Here is a 20,260-nt window from a genome sequence, read left to right as displayed (position 1 = left end):
GTTTTCCTAGTCATTAATTTTTTTTTTTTTTGCATATGCACTTTAGAATTAACTCACATAGCTAAAGAAAAAATTAAGTTGTTGGGATTTTTCTTAAAATTGCATTAAATTGATATGCTAACTTGGACAGAATTGGCACAATTATGATACTAAATTGCCCTATCCAAGAAGAGGGAATATAATTGCATTTTTCTAGTTCCCTCTATTTTGGTGTCTTTCAGGAGAGTTTTAAAGTTTTCCTTTTAAAGTTTATTTTAAGTATCTTTTACTGTGGCTATTATAAGTGAGTTTTTCTCTTTCAATATATATTCTAACTGGTTATCAGCTGTGCTTATGAAGGCTATTTACTTTTGTAAGCTGATTTTATATTCTGATACATTATTGAATTCCTTTACTGTTTATGTCAGCTTTATCATTGGTTTTCTAGGTTTTGAAGGTCCACTATAATATAATCTACAAAACGGAGATAATTTCACTTCATTCCTGCCACAATTTTTATGCTTTTAAGTGTTTTCCTTTATCAGATGGCCGTGGCTCGTGTCTCCAGTGAGGCTGTAAATAGTAGTGGCGGTAGAGGGCATTATTCCTGACTTAGTATAAAGGCATCCGGAGATTTATTATGAAAAGCATACATAACCGATATTTTAAATGGATGTTACATTTTGTTGAAGATCTATTATATTAGCCCTTATAGAAATAATCCTGTTCTTTAAAATTGGATATATTAATATTGTGAATTACATTAGCATGATTTCTTATGTTCCTAGAACAAATTTTACTTGGTCATAATATATTATTATTTTTACATGTACTTTTGAATTTTATTTAATAGCATTTTATTTAGGATTTTTTCACTGATATGTATAAGTGAAGTTTTCTGTAGGTTTGTGTAGGTGTACTATCTTCAGCAGGTGTAGCTGTATACTGTATGTTATGCTTATTTCACAGATAAGGTTTAGAAAAAATTCTTCTTTTTCTATGCCTTGGACAATTTAAGAAGGACTGATGTCATCTGGATCTTGAAGAATGGTAAAACTTGTCATTCAACCTTCCCGGTCTGGCACCGGTTATGGGGGGAGAACAAAGATTCTCTGATGACTTTATTTTCTCTGGGGAAAGATTTCTGATTATGCTTTTCCTTTACTAGTGTCATTTTTTGAATTTTTTTTTTGTAACAGAAAAAAGAATCTTCATTCTGGTAGTTGAAATGGAAGGTTTGGATAAGCTTACCTATTGAAAATTATCTACTGGAAAATAATTCTTAAATGATGAATTATAACTGACTACTGTTCAAGCTTTCTAATTTGACTGAGAGAAGCATTCTTGGGTAAGAATGCTAGACAGTGAGTAAGAAAACAAACACTGGAGAGTGAAATTTGATTATTGAGGGGAGGGGAGACCAATGAAGAAAATAGTAAAGAAAGGAAGAAATCAAAGAAGAGACAGAAACTAGCAAAGAATGCGGCCATTTTGCCATAAGCTGATACATTTCCATCTGAGAACTTGCTCTTACTCGAGGACTTCACTTGAATTTAACAATAGAAACTGTAAAATTAACTATAAAACCTTTGTGTACTAATTCTCACTGATTTTTGTTTGTGGATGTTTGTATGCTCTTTGTTGCCATCAAAAGGTACCATAATTATCTAATTTCATATACAAACAAACAGACACATATATATGATGCATGAAAATTTAGGCAATTTGAGTAACAATTGGAAAATTGAATAAGAGTTAAAAAGCAACAATTTTATTTGTATCACACCATATTAGTTTGTGTTCTAAGCATTGTATGGACTAACATTTAATTCTCACACTAACTTTATTAGATAGATGCCACATGAATTTTACAGATATGAAGACCCCGGAGGCAAAGAGAAATTCAGTGCCCCACCTAGAGTTACCTAGTAAAAGGTGGAGTAGAGACAGATTGAAATTTAAGTGTCAACTTTAGAGCCCAGGATCCCTGAGAAAAGACAGCATTTATTCTCTTAATATTTATCCATCCATTTTTCATTCAACAAATAACCTACTAAGCTTTAGTCACTTTGCTGTCAGAAAGAATCAGCATCAGGCACTTTGTGCCTTTGAGGAACTTGAAGATACTAGGTAGACAGTCCTGTCTCCACCCAGCAGACCCCACGGTGAGGTGGGATTGTGTGGTTGGTAAGGTGAGCTCAGTGTCCAAAACCTGCTGACACCGTCAGGGAGAATTTGGGTCAACTTCTCAGCCATTCTAAACTCCAATTACCCACTGAAAAATAGGATAACAATCAGAGTAAATTCACAGTTTTATGATGAGGATCAAGTAAGATCAACTATCTTAAGGGGTGGAGCTCACTAGGTGCCTCTACTAATCCTTTCAGAACCTGAAACAACCATAGTCTCTCTACAGAGTCTAGGATTACTTTTTCCTTGAAAAACAGAGAGGTGAAGATCTACTTAATAATGTAGACCTAAAAAGTGTGATTGTACTACTTTTTCAGGGGAAAATGTGATTGTATGGCTTAGGGTTAGCGAATGCTGGTTGAATACAGAGAAATAACCTGAGAAAATTTTAGGATCCCAGATCTGATCCACTATTAAATGGAAGGAGGGTCGGAAGCGTGCAGCCTTCGAGGTGCGCCCCTCTTCACCTTGGGAATCTCAGGCATGTGCCTTCGGTAATGACATCTTGGTCTCCCCCAGTCTTGTGGAAATTTCCTGGTGAGGGGGATGAAAAGCCTATAGCATTCAGATTCCTTCTCAGGAGTCCAGAAAAGAGAGAAGAGAAACTCATACATGATGGCGGACTTTGAGCCCAGAGGGCTTGGATTTGAATCCCAGCTTGGACACTTACTACCTGTGCAACGAAGTAGTGAAAACTCACGGACCTGACACCTTCCTGTGTAAAGTAAGGGTAATACTAAAACTCGCATGGCAATACTGTTGTATTTAATAAATAAATAAATAAATAAATATATATACAATGAAAGTTATCAGCTAAGGGTTTAGTTTTTCTTTTGACTGGGAAGGATAAAGAACTCTAAGATCCTTGTGAGATTAACCCCTAGAGTGTACCTATGATGAGGCAGTTTCTGAAAGTCTAGGTGCAGAGACAACCTGGTGGCTGTAATTTTTCTCTAGTTTCTTACATCTCACTGGCTGTAATTTGGGAGATCTCTGTAGAGGGTGCCCTGTGTGAGCAAACAGTGGTGGAGATCTCTGGGGAGGAGTGGTTAGTTAGATGTGAAAGGCAGTTCAACTTTCACAGCCAAGAGGAACCCTGTGAGCCTGGGTGTCATGAGTCCTTCTCGGAAGAGAAAAGCTCTGATGCATCCCTGTTTTGAGTGGTTCTGTAAGTGGTGGTACATTCTCTTTGAGGCACAATTCTCCTAGAAGCAGTGTGAGTCATGGTCAGTCATTATCTCTTGGGAGAAACTTATCTAGGAGGTTACTCGCCCCAAAGTAGGTTTTGATGTATGGAGGCACCAGAGTGTTTACAGTAGCTAAGTGGTTGAGTGCCTTCTCTTTGTGCAAGCAGCCATCTGGGAGGGTTTCTAAGGGACCCACACCCTGTCCACATAGAAGCACTCCTGATATCAGCTTAACTCATGGTCATGGAAGTTGACACATGGTCTTAGTCTGCTCAGGCTGCTATGACAAAATACCATATACTGGATGCTTTTAACAACAGAAACGTATTTTCTCATTTCTAGAGGCTGGAAGTCCGAAATCAGGGTGCCAGTGTGGTTGAGTTCAGGTGAGATTTTTTCCTGGCATGAAATAGCTGTGTTTTCACTGTATCCTCATATGGCAGAGAGGGAGAGTGGGTGAATGAGCTTCTAAGAACCGAATCCCATCATGAAGGTCACAACCTCTTGACCTTATCTAAACCAGCCAGATTACCTCCCAAAGGCATCATCTCCAGGTATCATCACATTAGGGGTGACTGCGCCAACATAGAAATTTCGAGGGAGACATCATTCAGTCCATAGCACACATTTTCTTGGACCATGGCTAATATTTGAGCTGTATTACAGACTCAGGACTTCAATCATTTCAATGATAATGGATAGCGCAGGGACTTAGAGGTAGTTGTTTTTAAGGTACCTAGTTAAGACAAGAGGGGATTCGTTTGGACTGCATCATTTCGTGGTGAGATAAAAGGAGATACTCTCTCAGTACTCAAGTCAAATGCAATACTGTGATAACTTTGCTATGCCAGAGTTTAACATACTTTTCATTTTGATTTGCATTTGGCTCCTAATACATTTACCCATTGCCCAAGGAGTTCCAAGATTTTCTTATTTTTATAGGATCTTGACATCTTGATTTTCTTTATTTTCCTCAAAGCATCAAAAAATCAACACATTTTGGGGTTTGAGATGCTTTTTCACGTTTGATGAAATTCTGGTATTATAAATACGTTACATAACAAAGAAAAAGTTGACAAATAATTTAAGACAACATGAGTGGGGGTTTTCATCAGATGGTTCATGTAATTGCTAGGAAACCTCAGGCTAGGAAGCCCTAATGTTGTTTGAACAGAGAAGGAAGTTCTGCAGTTCCCCAGGATTTCAGTGGGGAGCCTGGAACATTTGCCCAAGCCTATTGAAGACTTCCTGATGTGTCATTGGAGGAGTCACTGAGCTCTGAGGTTTTCACTTGCGAGTTGGTGTAAACAATGAATGTTTCCCTCAGAGGTGGTTACTGCAATCTGCACAACCTAATATGTACTACTTGCCATTATTACTATTAGCTCTGTTATCTGATGTTACATTAAATAGAGCCTTAAACTGCCTCTTTTCTTTATTATAGGTGTCTACCCTAAGTCACAAGTGGATTCTGATGTGCTTTTTAAATCGCCAAAACAAGATTAAATTATGTTCATTAGATATGAATATTTAGAGAAGGGATTCTCAACTGGGGGTGATTCAACCCCTTAGGGGACGCTTAGTGATGTCAAGAGACATTTCTGAAGTTCCCAAAACTGAGGGTTACAACTGGCATCTACTGGTAGAAGCTGGGGATGTTGGTAACCAGCCTACAATGCACAGGACAGCCTAAATTTAGTCAGTAGTGATAAAGCTGAGAAAGCCTGGCCTAGAATATTTGAATACATGATAATTTTTTGAATGTGAACAATTTTGTATATGCCCAGAAACTGTCTACCACATGCAATGCTTTATTAACCAGAAATCCTTTTCTGCAGTTTTACTGGATAATAAGTGTAATACCTGTTATTGAGGTTTATACCGTAGGAATACTTTATTGATCACAAAGTTTGAGATGACCTGGAATAATAAATGACTGAAAAGGTATATAGGGCACTTTTTTTTTTTTTTTTGAGACGGAGTTTCGCTCTTCTTACCCAGGCTGGAGTGCAATGGTGCAATCTCGGCTCACCGCAACCTCCGCCTCCTGGGTTCAGGCAATTCTCCTGCCTCAGCCTCCTGAGTAGCTGGGACTCCAGGCACGTGCCACCATGCCCAGCTAATTTTTTGTATTTTTAGTAGAGATGGGGTTTCACCATGTTGAGCAGGATGGTCTCGATCTCTTGACCTCGTGATCCACCCGCCTCGCCTCCCAAAGTGCTGGGATTACAGGCGTGAGCCACCGCGCCCGGCCTATAGGGCACTTTTATAGAGCACTAAGGAAGGGGATGCCTCTTTCTGTCCAGGAGGCCCATGGCACGATCTGAACTAGAGGGATCAGGAGATCTTAAGTGTTTTAAATGTTTATTTTTTGTTATTACTTGCATCTTAAGATCCTGGTTTCACATGAACACCTGAAATAGCACTGAACACCCTGGGACATACAGGGTTCCTCTGGAAACAGCACAAAAATAGCACTTCTGTGAATTCAAGCTTGTCCTTACACAGCCAGCTGGGTCCCCTCTTACTTTAACTTTCATCAGAAAAGCCCTACTGCGTGTGAAAATGAGCTCCGCCTTAGTTTTTATCTCCCTTCTCAACATTCTTTTCTTTTCCTGCACATGGGCCTAAGAGAAGGTTTGTGGAAGTCTAGGGAAGTTTTGCTAAAAGTGTCCAGGACATACATTTGTAAAAATAATTTTGATTAAGTGCCTGAACTCTGAACTCCCAGAAAAAATGGCTTTGAGTCCAGGTGGGTGTGTACAGCCTTGTTACTTTGGACATTAGTTACTCAGAAAATGAGGTTTACTGGGAGAAGTCAGTGCCTGTGCTATGCATATAGTAAGTGCTCAGTAAGTGTTAACCATAGTTTTGATTATGATTAGACAGGTTCTAATTAATCATAATCATAACAATATAATAGTTAATATAATAATAACCTTTATTAGTCTCATTTCATGATACCCATTGCTTAGACTCACTGGAGCAGGTGGCTGGTGCCATAACGCTTGGTGCTGTATTAATTTGCTCTTTCTACTCTTCCAGGAACACCCATTCATGTGCCTGTCAGAAGGTGGGTCACCCTTCAGGGCTGAGTTCATATGACACATGCCCTGGAACCTTCCAATCTGTGCTCCTGTGGCACTTTGGACTTCGCTCATGCAGCTCTAAAGTGCTGCTTACAAAGTTTTGCAATTAGCTAGATGTGGACCCTGAGATCCGCAAGGGCCCACATCTTGTGACTTGTAAGCTCCATGACTTTCTCTTGAAGGAATGAATTGGATTTTGCTTTGGTTTGAGCAAGTAGGGAAGTCAAGAAGGAATAGACTTATGACTTCAGAAGAGCCCCTTTTGCACGACTCTGAAGACTGAGAAAACATTTGACAGTGGAGAGCTTACTTCCGGTTTATTCTGGAGGAAGTAGCGGAATGAGAAGAGAGAGAACAGCAAGATATTTCTAAGAAAGCTTTTTAAAGTCCTTCTGTCCCTTATATCATAGTTTTTCCCCCATAGACTTAGCAAATAATCACCAAGTACCCACCACGAGCCAGGGACTGTAGAAGATTCTGGAAATGCATTGATGAGTAAGATAGTCAATATCCCTGACCATATTCAATCATGTTGCCCTCCTCTACACATAGATGTATTATGTCCTCTTGCAACCTGGTCCGACACTAGGCATATTTCTCTAGATGTAAGTAAATAAAACTGCAACACGACTGAATCTTTCATTTGGTCTTTGGTGCCTGCAGCAGAATCTCTTGGTGGCATTAGCCCAAAGGGTCAACTAATCTGAGTTTTTCATGCCACCAGATTGGGAATCATTATGGGTTGATAGATATTAACTTGTCCACATTATTCTCCTCCAAAATGAAGCAGAATAAGAATTAATTACTTTATCTTTGAAAACCATGGAAGCTTTAGAACTAACGTGCACATTAAAATAATTGTAGAATACTTGCTTCTATTATCTAGTAGCTATTTGTTTGCAGTGTGGCATCCTGGGTTTCTGTTCTTCAGAGATTCAGGGTGTTCTTTAGTGGTTAGGACTCATTGTGTTTATGATACATATTCACTCACATTTCTCAAAATGGATGTGGGCATGAAATGGGCTGGATTTAGTCTTCTTTTTCTTTCCAGGTGAGCTTAAAAATCCCAAGGGGGAAAATCTCACAACAGAGCAGGAGCCTTAGATGCATTGTCTCCCACTGCCCCCACCCCACCAGTATTCATTTCTAACTAATGTTTTTCATCTCAGAGGGTACATGAATATGTAAGTGCAAGTGCTGCTTATTGTGAACTCTGAACAAAGAGTAGTGCTGTAGATTTCAATGCGTTTTGGACCATAATGTGCGGCTTTCTTGATAATGGGCTCTCTTGGCATTGAAATGAAAAGCAAACATATCATTAAGAAGGCGCTCCATAAAAACTGTCTGTCATATATCTTAAGCTTCATTAGTTTAGATTAATGACTTACTTGATATACATGACAATAGGTGAAGCAAATCTTTGTTTATTTATTGACAATTAAATGTGGCTCTGACATGCATAAACAGGCTTCTCTCTGATGAGTTCCATGTTTTAAAGTAACTTTGTGTTATAAAACTTGTTAACTACAGTATCATTTTATTGAGCTCTGCTCGGTGAATGATGTGATCTACATTGAAAGGCATCAATATTGCAGCCATTCCTGGCAGTCACTGGAGCATTGTGCTCACAGATTGGAGTTGATATCTCATTGTACAAATTCAGGGACCCAGAAAATGTCCAGTTATTGAGCCTCTGCCCTGCGAGGACAATGTTCTATTCATGGAATCTGGGTCCAAGGTCACAGACTGAAACCCGAACGAAGGGTAAGATTCAAATCCGTTTCATGGTTTTGCCCAGGACCTCCCTGAAATTCAGTGTTTTGAAAGCATGAAGCTTTTCCCAGAGTGTCCTGTTAATGCAATGCAAAGAAGCATATACATAAATATAGTGTGTTCTAATTAGGAGGCAATGTAGAGGACTAAACAAGCTTACCTTTAAAAATAGATCTTGATAGGTCTGATATTATGTTGATTCAGATGGCATAAGAAAGCTTTCAAGAACACTTCGTAATGGACACACCATTTTAGAAGAGGCTGGGAATGCAGGGGAGAGGAAAAGGGTAGAAGGGCAATGTGGCATTAAATGTATGTGCATGCTTGGCTCACTGAAATATTTGTGGTTTGCCTTTCCAGGAATTCAAAGTTGGAGGCTGTCAGGGATAATCAGTCCTTCCCATCACAGACACCCCATGGTTCTCCTTAATAGCTCCCTTTTATGTGCCGTCAGTCCTCAAAATATATATTTAGAAAATACTTATTTAGAAGGAGGCATAAAATAAAATCCATGTTGCAGTTGAGTATTACAAATTATTCTGGGGCTCCATTCTGTGCTATTAGGCTCTCTGTAGAATTTCCATACAAAGTAAAAAATAAACTCCCAGCCATCTCGAAGGAGAATTCTTTGATAAAAGAAACCATCTTCTATACCACCACTCACGACATCGTGGGAAGGCAGATCTCCCCAGACACTGGGATTCCATAAAGCATCTTTGCTTTCCTTAGAAAATGCTAGGCAAAAAAACCCCAAAAACAAAACAAAACAAAACAAAAAACCCACACCTAGTTATCTTTTCTTTGGAATATCCTGGGACAAAGTTTGAGTGCAAAGAAAAGGGTGATGTTAATATAAGCATTATCTAGTTTTATCTACAACCCTTGATGTAGCCTGTCCCTAGAAGATGACTTTGCAATCATTTTGCTCTTAATTGTGGTGTTAACACGTCATTTGGTTAATATGGGAAATCCATCATTACATTCTTGAAGAGTAACCAAACTCTGCTCCTTACTTTTTCCCTTGTTTTCATTATGAGCCATTCTTCCCCTTCTCACAACAACCCCTCTCCCTCAGCCTCAATCCTGATGACAGCCTCATCAACAGCCACTTTAGCCTGGAACCACTGGTCTGGTGTGTCCAAATCCAGTGGACGAGGTTTTCAGAGGGCAGTGTGGGGCAGCAATAAAAAAAGTCGCTCTCATTTCATATCCTTCTTCTACAAAATGTGCCCTTTTGAATTGTATTAACTCCTCCCAGAGGAAGAAGGCAACCATGCTGAGGCCTGGGGACAGGGTAGCTTCTGGAGGGACCAGGACTGAATGGGGAACTGGGGATTAAACGATATCATCTTTACCTGTTCCCTGGTTGCTGACTCTCTTTTTTCTTTTTTTCTGTGGTCAAAGACTAGCAAAAAGATGAATGTGGTGAGTTTTAGGTTTCCCAGGCACTTCAGTGCTCAGCCTTTCTATGGTTTGGTCCTCATTCTTGTCCCAGGATCCTTTGGCAGGTTGTTAAAGTTCTCACATAATAATCGCTGTCATCAGTTAACAAGGCAGAGCACCTGGGTGACCAGCTACCAGTTCTGTTTCATGGTGGGTCATATACTTACTTTTCAAATGGTACCCTTCTTACATAGAAATGCCTGTTTATATTTGGAAAGAGAAAAACATGTATAGAATTTACTTAACCAAGAAAATGGTGCACTATCATCTTAAAATTTGAGGTAGTTCATTTATTTACCTACAGATTGATAGATTTTCTTTGTTGTGATTTTGGAAACATATTTTGAAGTTTTGTTTTGATAGCATATTATCATCTCTTGTGAAGAAACAGCAGTCTTTATAGATTTATACTGTGTGTATGAACAAGTTTTTAAAAATAATTGGGGGCTGTTGGATTGTCATATATATCTGAAGTGATGTGAGCAACTTAGTTTAAAAGACAAATTGACTAGGTCATATTTTATTATTGAACAATGGTGTTGAAGATAACACAGAATTAAATAAAGGAAGTTAATGTGATCAGGTTTTGTATTAGCACCAGTGGCTGGAAAGCACTCACAAACAAAAATCTTGACCAAACCAAGATCCTTATCAAACCACAAAATTAAATGTAAAAACATCTGCAACTTCAAGATAATAAACATTTTTTTTCCCAAAAGAAGCAAATGAACAGGTTAGTCTTTCCTAGCTCCAGATTAAACTGCATCTTTAGATTTTTTTTCTATGAGGACATTTGTTATAATTGTGCATGTTTAAAACTCTGTATCATTAAGCTTGTTTTATCTATTGGAATGAAATATTCGTATGCTAACCAGGAGGTCCTAAAGCACTAATTCTTTCCCTAAAATACTTTGGTTATTTTATTTTGCTCTCCTTTGTTCACAAGAGTCAGCTTTTCTTTCAAAATTGCACCCTGTTTTCTCTGTGGCAGTGTTCTGAGGATTAGAATACAAATGATCATTTACAAATTGAAGGTTAACACGGAAATGCATTGTACTTGTGATTTGATGAGTAAAAACAAGTCACAAAATAAGAACAAATAGCAGCATTATCCCATGGGAAAGATCCTTCTGTATTGATCTATTATTTCCCAGCTTGAAATGTGCCCCTATTGTAGTTCCACTTGATTATGAGCCTTTTTATCACTTCCCCTGGTTGATTCAACTTGAGTGCTTCTGACATTTTCAAAGTTCCTCACATATTCTGCTGAGCAGCAGGGGAAACCTTGTTAATGAAGAAATAACAAGCTGAAGATTTGAATAAATATTTAGTGGATTGAAAGGAGGGATACAGTTAATTTTTTTAAATGCTGACAACTGAGGAAACTCACTGACATGCTTTGCCTGTCTTAGCTAAAAATGGGTTCTAGCGGAGTTTTTTACTGCACCACAGAGCACTTTCATTTCCTGATTCTATTATAAACGAAGTGGCCACCTGAACCTGCCAATGAACTTGTTCTATTGTGTTTTTCTATTTTTAATCCTGAAAGTAAACACATTTCTCATCAGATGTGTTACAGACTGCCATACATTGGAGAGATTTATGAAGGTGCCATTGGGTTATTACAGAACCATTCATTTATAAATAAGTGTCCATTCTGAAAGGAAACTACAAATGATAGCAGCATTTCCATCATTTCACAAATCTATATTATAAAAGTGTGTAGTCATTTTTTTAATATTACAGTGGCATGGAAACAATTTGGAATGTATGCCTTTTTAGGCTGTTTTCAGTCCTTATGTATGATTAAAGTTCTGGTCTTATAACCTAGGGGATGTTTTATGTGACTCCCAGCAGCAGCTGTAAGAAGGAATATAACGGTTCCTTAAGGATTTAAGGATTAATTACATGAGCGCTGTGAGCCTAACTGTTTAAGGAATGGTTCCTGGTGGATCTGGAAAGCCAGTGGAGGTCCCTAAGTTTTCTTCCATTGTATCCTGGTAGTTTCTGTCCCCGGACATAATGTTCCCTGTGTTTTACTAAAACGTGAACCTGTGCTTTCAGAGGATGTTTAGCACACATGATGTAGTGTCCTGCATTGACAGTATTTAAAACTATCTTCCAAAAAAATATCATATACCAAAATCTTAAAAAAAAATTCTTCCTCAAATAAATGTATGAAGAGTGAAGTAAGTGTATTTGGGCATGGATGTTACTTAGTACGGGCCTGGTGTCATGAGAGGTAGAATCCTAACACATCAGGGTTGGAAGGAAAATGCAGGAGTCAGGTAGTCTAGCAATCTCCAGAGATGCTTGAATCCCCCTTCAAATATCCTGGGAAAATCTCCAGTGTAATAAGTGATCCCAAGCTCAAGGGCAGAGATCTGTTTCTCAAAGAAGCCTGCACAATCTTTGCACAGCCATATTTGTTGGAAAGTCCTTTTTTATATTGAGCTAAAATTTGCCTTCTCTCACTTCTGCCAAAGTCCTGGTTCTGCCTTTTGGGCACAGAAAAACCAGGTATGCTCTGATTTCATGCATACCTGGTTTTGGAAGCAGTGGTGGTGCTCCTCATTCGCTGCTCAATGTCTTCTAAGTTTGCCCTCATGAAAATCACTGGGCAGTGTAAGTTGCAGACGGTTTTTCCAGAGCATTAGATTTGGTAGATCTATGCTAGAGTTCAGAAATCTACCTGTGTACTACTCCCAGGAAATACAGAGTTTGGAATCTTCCCATTTCCTACATTCAGGAAATATATTCAATGTTATCTATTTTACAAATGAGGAAATTGAGACAGAGAGAATGAGGAATGTGCCCACGGTCCCATTGTTAAGTGGCAGAGCTAGGATTTAAACTTCAGAACTTAATCAGTGGCTTTCATTGCTACCAGTATAAGAAGGGAAATAAGAGAGCGGTAATAATACTGTATATTGAATTATAGAATGACTTTGAACTTAATCTACCAGACGCATATGAGGGGAAGTAATATAGTAACAGCAATTCTTTGCTGTACTGAATATTTGTGTCCACTGTAGCACCTACTAGGGTAGCATTTACCAAACTTCTAAAAAACATTCTGCAGGATTTTAATAATTTTGATAAAGATAAATATAAAAACAAAGAGGAGGGTTCAGTATTTAAATACATTTATGGAATAGCAGGTTAAAAAGTTAAGCATTTTTCTTAACTGCACCACTTATCAGAGCCTTCAATATACTAATATCAGTTTTACACTCAAAGACATAATATGTGGAATTCTCAAACTTATTTGACAGTTGGGCCTCCTGTTCTTCTTTTCCTCCTTCCTCCTTCCCTCCCTCCCACCCTCCTTCCCTCTCCATTCCTTTTCCTTCCTTTCCCTCTCGCTCTCTCTTCCTTTCCTTCCCTGTCCCTTCCCTGCCCTGTTCTGTCCTTCCCTGCTCTTCCCTGTCCTCCCCTCCCCTCCCTTCCCGTCCTCTCCAACAAGCAAGCAAAAAGCAAATGTTTATTGAGAACTTACCATGAACACCAGCTCAGTATTTACTCTCCTTTACGAAAATTGGCAACATCTTAAACAAATGAAAGAAGATTTTCTCTATTTGAAAGGATTTGGGGGAGTCTTGAGTTCGACCTGATTTCCTCTTGACTCTGTGGCTTCTTGTTTAGGTCTGAACACTCTAGCATTTCTCAGAGCACACTGTAAACATTGTTGATCATCCCAAGCTAATATGTTGATTATGAGTGTGAGATGTTTTGTTATGAGTTGTAAATCAAAGAACTGAATGCCTAAAATAGTTCATGTAATCCCAAATGCGGAGCCACTTATTAGCTCTTAGGTAATGAATGTTAAAATTCAATAAATACTCAAATAAATACATTTCTTGAGACATCCTTGTGTAGCAATGGTTTCAAGAACTGACATTTTGATATTGACACATGAGATGTCTAACATTTAAAGAAACAAAACTCTCTTACATATGCTCAATAACTCCCCCAGTCTTGATCAGTCAACCAAATATTTCTCCATCCTCATCTAATGAAACAATCCCAGGCTGTAATACAGTGAAGGATATTTTATCATGGGAGGAAGAACAATCATGTGAGAAAAAAGTTGTGTTACCTTTATGAAAACTGAATTTTGAGAATTTGGATTACAAGATTCTTATAAAAAATGCTATTTATATAATCCACATATTGAATTTCTAACTATGTGTTTGCTATGTTAATGCATAAATAATAATATACACCCTTTCTGAAGAGTTTTGTTAGGTTCCCCTTACCTCATTTTGTTTCTAACTCACTGCAAGCTTAGGAACAATGCAGCATATATCAGTTCCATTTGCAGAGCCTATGAGTTTTATATGTAAATGAATTGAGTAGACTGCCATAGAGGATGCAAGGCCTTGCTATTTAGTTTTAATCTTGATGCTGGGAAATAAATTTGGAATTGTTGATGGGTACTGTTCTTGGGTTCAATTATTAGCAGACATTAACTGAAGTACAGAAGCATCATTTGGGTATAGCAACCTGTTAGCCATGGGGATTATCAGATTAAAAATGGATGTGCACTAACTACTGAATCAACAGTATGTGTCCATTGTGCTTTATGGGTCATGCATAGTAAGTAAAAATATGATCTTGAATGAAAAATTTCTGGCTTTGTGCAACACGAAACGTTGAGAACAGTTTTGACTTTTGTTCTTAATCCTGTTCATCCTCTTTTCTAGCAAAAATAATGTTATATCATTGTTTTTCTGATCTTATTAAGAGGCAATGTTGCTGTAATTGAATGAAACTGAGTCAGTTCTTAAAATAGAAATGTTTATGGAACAGAGAAGGACGATTCATCAGCCCTAATGGAAATATTCATTGAGACTATCCAGCTTCCTTTCCTCCAAATTTGTGTTCATAAAGCAACCTCTGCTTTATAATTTGTTTTACTGGGGGATTTATGCACTATGATTGAGTTCGCTGATAGTCTCCATTCATGCGCCAGGTAGGTCTTTCTGCACACACTGAATTTACAGTGTGTGCAGAAAGTTGATGGAGTTATCTTTTGTAAGTTTACTTAGCCCTAGTTTTCCTTTTTAGCTTGCCCAATACTGGGTGCCCTTAAAATTTGAGTTTGAGGCCCTGCAATCCTGATGCCAGAGCCTGGAACTGTGCCCTTCTATGTAGAGTAAAATACCGTGGACAGAAGCAGCCTGATGGTCTGTTTTTATGACACTTTCCAAGTTGTATCAGTGCCATTTGTCTTACCTGTGATTTACTGATAAAAGTAGTACTGATAAAAGAAGATTTGTAATATTTCTAATATGAATTGAGCTAGAGAGTTTTCTGATTCTTTTGTGGTTGCAGAGCTGTGAATCCTATGGTGGTCTGTCCATTGCCCTGCCTCCTGGAATTTAGGCTTGCATGTCATTTTTTTCACATCGTGTGGCTGTGGCTGAGTCACTTGACTTGTTTCGGCCAATGGATCATTAGCAAGTATGATTCATGGGGCAGCTTTACTAACACTTGAACAAAGGGGCTATCTTTTGGAAGTCAGTTGCCCATATGGTATGTAAGGAAGCTAATGCTAGATTTCAATAGTGATTGGACACACGGAAGAGGGCCCTGAAGCATGAGAGGCTGTCCTGGCAATTCCAGCCCTAGCCCCAGCTGAACATAGATATATGGGAGACCCCAGCTCCATCCTGTGAAGTAGAAGATAAATGCAGAAGAATGGCTCATCTGAGTGTAATCGAGTCATGGAATTGTGATTAATAATAAAACATTATTATTTTATGCTAGTATGTTTTAATGGGTGTTTGTTGCATAGCAGTCAGTAAATGAAATGATTCTTTTGCCATAGCTATGGATTCCTTTACAAATGTATTCAATACAAAATATTCGATATAAGATGTATTGACTATTAAAAGGGAATAATATATAATTTCAGGGGCCAGCATAGTGAGTAGTACTTATCCAAGGTCCCTTGTGCCCATTTTAATTGTGCCTGTTCCATACAAGAGTGGTATTACACTGCCATCTGGTGGCACAGACTAATGTTCTGGACATTTGCTGGAATCTGGTGCATTTATCCAGTTGCATTTGTGAAACTGTTAACATACAAAAATGCACACATGAGCACAAAAGACTCAAGAGAACCTAAACAAGAAAAACCTTTTATGTAACCTTTCATGAGGGGAAAATGATGACATTTACTCAAGTGTATGTACAGTACACGCATTCTTTGTTGTGGTCAGTTGCTCTTACTTCCTAATCACTCTGGAATATGCTGTGGACTCTAGAGAAATATTGTGCTAGGAAAGACTGGTTGCGTTTCTTCTCCTCCTCTCTACTAAGAGGGAACATGATACTCAGAAGTGAACACTTTCTTCCTTCTTCTTTATTCATCAAATGAGTATGACTTTGTGAGATGTTACTCAGCACGCACTGAGACTCGATCAACCTTTCTGATGTGGACAGAGATTGCCGTGAGTCGGGTGGGAAGTGGGTAGGCAGTGGAAAATGAGAGTTTTTGGGTGTTGATTTCATTTGATATTGCCATTGTTCTTTTACAGTCATCAGCAGGAACCTGTACCATCAGGAAGCAAGGCAAGGACAGTTGCAGCTGAATGACTCAGCAAGCGTGACCACCTGGCAGGGCTTCTCGACACTGTTACGAGCTCGACCCAGTCGTAACAAATCTCATTGAGGTTTAGACCTAGGACTCTGCCATTGGGAATACTCTTTCTTCTTCAAGACAGATTAAAGGAGAAACTCACATACTGTATAAGAACCACAAATTTCTTCCTAGAGATAACGTTGTGTCAAAGAAAAATAAATACATTTTTGTTGTACATTTACCACTAAGATACATCAGCACAACACCTATTATCATAAGTAATGGGTATGTGTATATATATATATATATATATATATATATATATATATGCTCATGTTAAGCCAAGAAGAGAAAAAAAGGTAAAATGATTTTATCTGAGCTTACGATGTTGAAGGAAACACAGTACTCATTTTCTCTTTTCAAGTTGAAGTAAATTTCTCTTAACATAATATGTATTGCAATAATAGCATCTAGTTAAGATTTCATTATGACATTTCAGTTCAATATAATACACAATCCCTGCCATGTTTTTATAAAACATTACTCGGTATGAGATATTCACATTAACTACAATTGCTGAAATGACTGATGTTTAAATCTAATGACAGTTTCTATCATTATTAAACTTCATTATAAAATAAAGTCTGTGGGTGGAATTGTGGCCTGATGCTTTTGTAATTTGCTCTCTACCTTTTCAATGTACTTTTCAGTTACATCAACTGAATCATTTCATCTTATAGATGCAAAGATGAAGGAAAAGAACAAAAACACGGCCATTAACGGAAGCAGTGCAAATGTGCATAGTTAATGGAAACCATTTTGACATTTTGTATTTGATTCCATGGTATACCTACTCAAACAATTTCAATGGCATATTAGAACAAAATGCTACATTGTACTCTTCACTAAGAATGCGAGTAATAGACTTCAAAAATTACCTTTTCACTGAAAGTATTATCTGCTGGAAATGAAGAAATGTTTTACATTATGAGAGGCTAATAGCAGCGAGAAGGAGCAAGGGGCTGGCAGGAGAGCTCAGGCAGGGGAGGAACTTGACTCTTTACTCTCCAGAATGTATTCTTCCATTTTGCAAAGCACAATAACAATATTTTCCTTCAATATTTTGGATTCTAATATTACGTATTCTAGTTTCCTACGTCTTCTGTCTGCATTGTTACTAAATTGAGCACAGGCTTATATCCTAGTTTTGATGGAATCAAGATCTCTATTTACCACGGGATCAAAATGTAAGGCATAATGGCTGCTTTTGAATATGTTAATTTTGATTCTGGGAGAAAAATTTCCTTTCTAAAAATACACGAAGAGTTAAAAAAATCTGAACATAGGAAAAATAACTACTTGGTCCCCATTGCTCATGCTAATAGGCAGCTCATTTACTGGGGGGGTAAATGTAGGTCCCAGGGATTCTGCTAAAGATGTGGTTGATTAGGGGCATTCTGGTGTAGGACAGGAAAGGGGATGCCTACGCACTGGAGGAAGTAGTCCCGGTCGCCGGAGGTGTAGGCACCTTCTATACCATTCATTAAAGTACTTTCACATAGAAATTTCTTAGTTGATTGTCATAACAACTCTGTGAGGCAAGCATTATTTCCTTCATTTTTCTCACGTGAAAACTGAGGCTCAGAGACATTATGTAATTTGCACAAGTTCACACGTCCAGTAAGACACATAACCAGGAAATGAACCCCTCTCTTGACTCTGTTCGGGGAAAATGTGGAGGTGGGGAGAAAAAAGGGAATCAGTTTTCTTACAGAGTGTAAGAAAACTTTTGCTTGGCACTGAGCAGGTTTAACTGTGTAGGTTGACACTGACTCAAAGGCGGAAACAAGGATGATGGAAGAGAAGACAATGAATGATACAACTTGAAGTTGATTTTGTTTGCGGCAGTCTAAATGGCATAAATTAACCAGATGGCAAATGACTTGGTATTTGATAGTATGTTCTATCAGAAAGAAATATCAAGATCTGATCTCCCTGGCATCTGCTCTGCAGCTAACTGCATTGATGTGATCAAGCCACTGCCCACCGTGGGCAGAAGCCCAATGCTCACCTCGGGGAGTCTCTGCCCTGATGTCTTGGTAATCTGATGGAGAAGAGGCAAGCAGAATCTGGGTCAGAGCTACCAGGAAACCCAAAGACTTATTTCTGTAAAAGAGGAAAGGATGATATGCTTTGGGGAGAAAAGACAAAGGAGGGAAACCCCACTGCAACATCTTTTTTACTGCTTTCTATATTTTTTCTTGCAGTCATCTGCAGCCCAAGTTTCTGGTCCTTGGTCCATTGTGAGTTCCAAGTGGACACCAGCAGTTCATTGCGTCTCACGGTTATGTAACTCAAGATGGCGCCTACTGCGAACATGCACCCTTTTCATTGCTTATCTTGTAGCTATAGATTGTTTGGAAGCAGGGGAAAATAAGAGCTCTGAATACTAACAAATCAATTTTTGTTTTATCTGAGAGAAGCAAACTGTTAAATGTCTAAAAAAGCCCTAGGTGCCCCCTCAAAAAACTCACATTTTTATATGAAAATAAAAATGAGTCAATTGACTGGTTATACATCTCCTAAACGCAAAGCAAAGAACTAATAGTGTTAGCTTGTTTGAAAGTCCAAATCTTATTGTCCTGGCCAATCCTTAGAAGGATGGAGACATTGGCATGTGTGTGTGTTGTCGGGAAGAAGTGTATAATGTGAAGCTTTTTCTTTTGCACTGCCTTCTTTCTTAGCATGGCAAACTTACTCTTTCAGAGCAGTCATCTGGCCCCATCACATTGGTGACCAGCACACAATAGTAAGAATTTATTGTACTCGGTATACACAAACCAGTGAGATTTCTTTCTTATCTTTATTTTAGATTAAATGTATCGACAACTGGTATGCTTCTGTTAGCTTCGATGTGTTATTTCCTGAGCTGTAACTCATCTTTGCAAATTCTGCTTTTAAATGGAACATTCCTTCAATCCTGAAGTAAAGCCGCATCTGCAGAGAGGGCAGACTCTAATTTCTCTATGAAGAAGCAATCACCATACTGATTGAGAAATTCTAAAGGACAATTTCCAAATAAGGACATCTGCAGTCAGCTGAAGGGCCAGTGCTCCTGGGCAAGTTGGAGACCTGTCATTAGCCTATTGGACAAGTAGCTTATCATGAAAAGCATTTTGGAGTCTGTCACTCAGCTGGAACAGTACAGTGGTCCCATCCTAGGAGCGTCAGCAAGTTACAAAGGACTGGGAGAGTTGTGACTTCATATGACGCATGCTAGCCAGGATATGTTGAGTGGGAGGTGGAAAGCTCGTGCTCGTGGTGGCCTTCAGAGCTCAGCCCTGAGCACACTGCATAGAAGGTGAAGAGGCACAGACCATCCCCAGACCCATGTGTTTAATGAAGACTGATGTATGGGGCTTCCAGGATACTCAAGAGCTTGGCTCATGTTGGCGTATGGTCAGAAAAGCATTAAACCTCAAGCATCCCTGTAGGGTTGGGGCAGGAAAAGGCTTGTGAAGTTCCTCAAGGACAGCAGACTATGGGCAGATGATAATGCAGTTGATCCTTTTATCAAACGGGAGCTATGGAAATATTGAAGGCTCATGGACTCCTACACTTCCATCTTGAGAGCAGGGGATTGATTGAGACAGTGTTTTTCTAGATTTTATTTTTACTGGGCACTGTTCACAAGGACAACAACCAGGTTTGTAGAGCACTTTCTGTAGGAGCAACATGGGTGCTGGCTCAGGTGTTCCAGGTAGAGGGCACAAGCTTTGCTCTCAATTATCTGGGACCATGGTGCCAGGTGGACAGGTGGGGAGACTGAAACAAGGGTCCTGTGTAAGCATTTGCTTCTTTGTGGAAGCAGACAATAACAGTTTTCATTATAATTGTTATTCAATAAACATACAAACATACTTGATTGCTCACATTAGTGCAAAGAATGTGTGTCATGGTGTGCCTATTACTTACATTTGGACATTCACCTATTAAGAAACTTTACTGTT

Source organism: Sapajus apella, unplaced genomic scaffold (assembly GCF_009761245.1).
Source record: "Sapajus apella isolate SASKATOON/1434 unplaced genomic scaffold, GSC_monkey_1.0 scaffold35, whole genome shotgun sequence".
NCBI classification, from domain to species: Eukaryota; Metazoa; Chordata; class Mammalia; order Primates; family Cebidae; genus Sapajus; species Sapajus apella.
The sequence above is the reverse complement of the archived record's forward strand: the minus strand, read 5'-3'. Positions refer to the sequence as shown.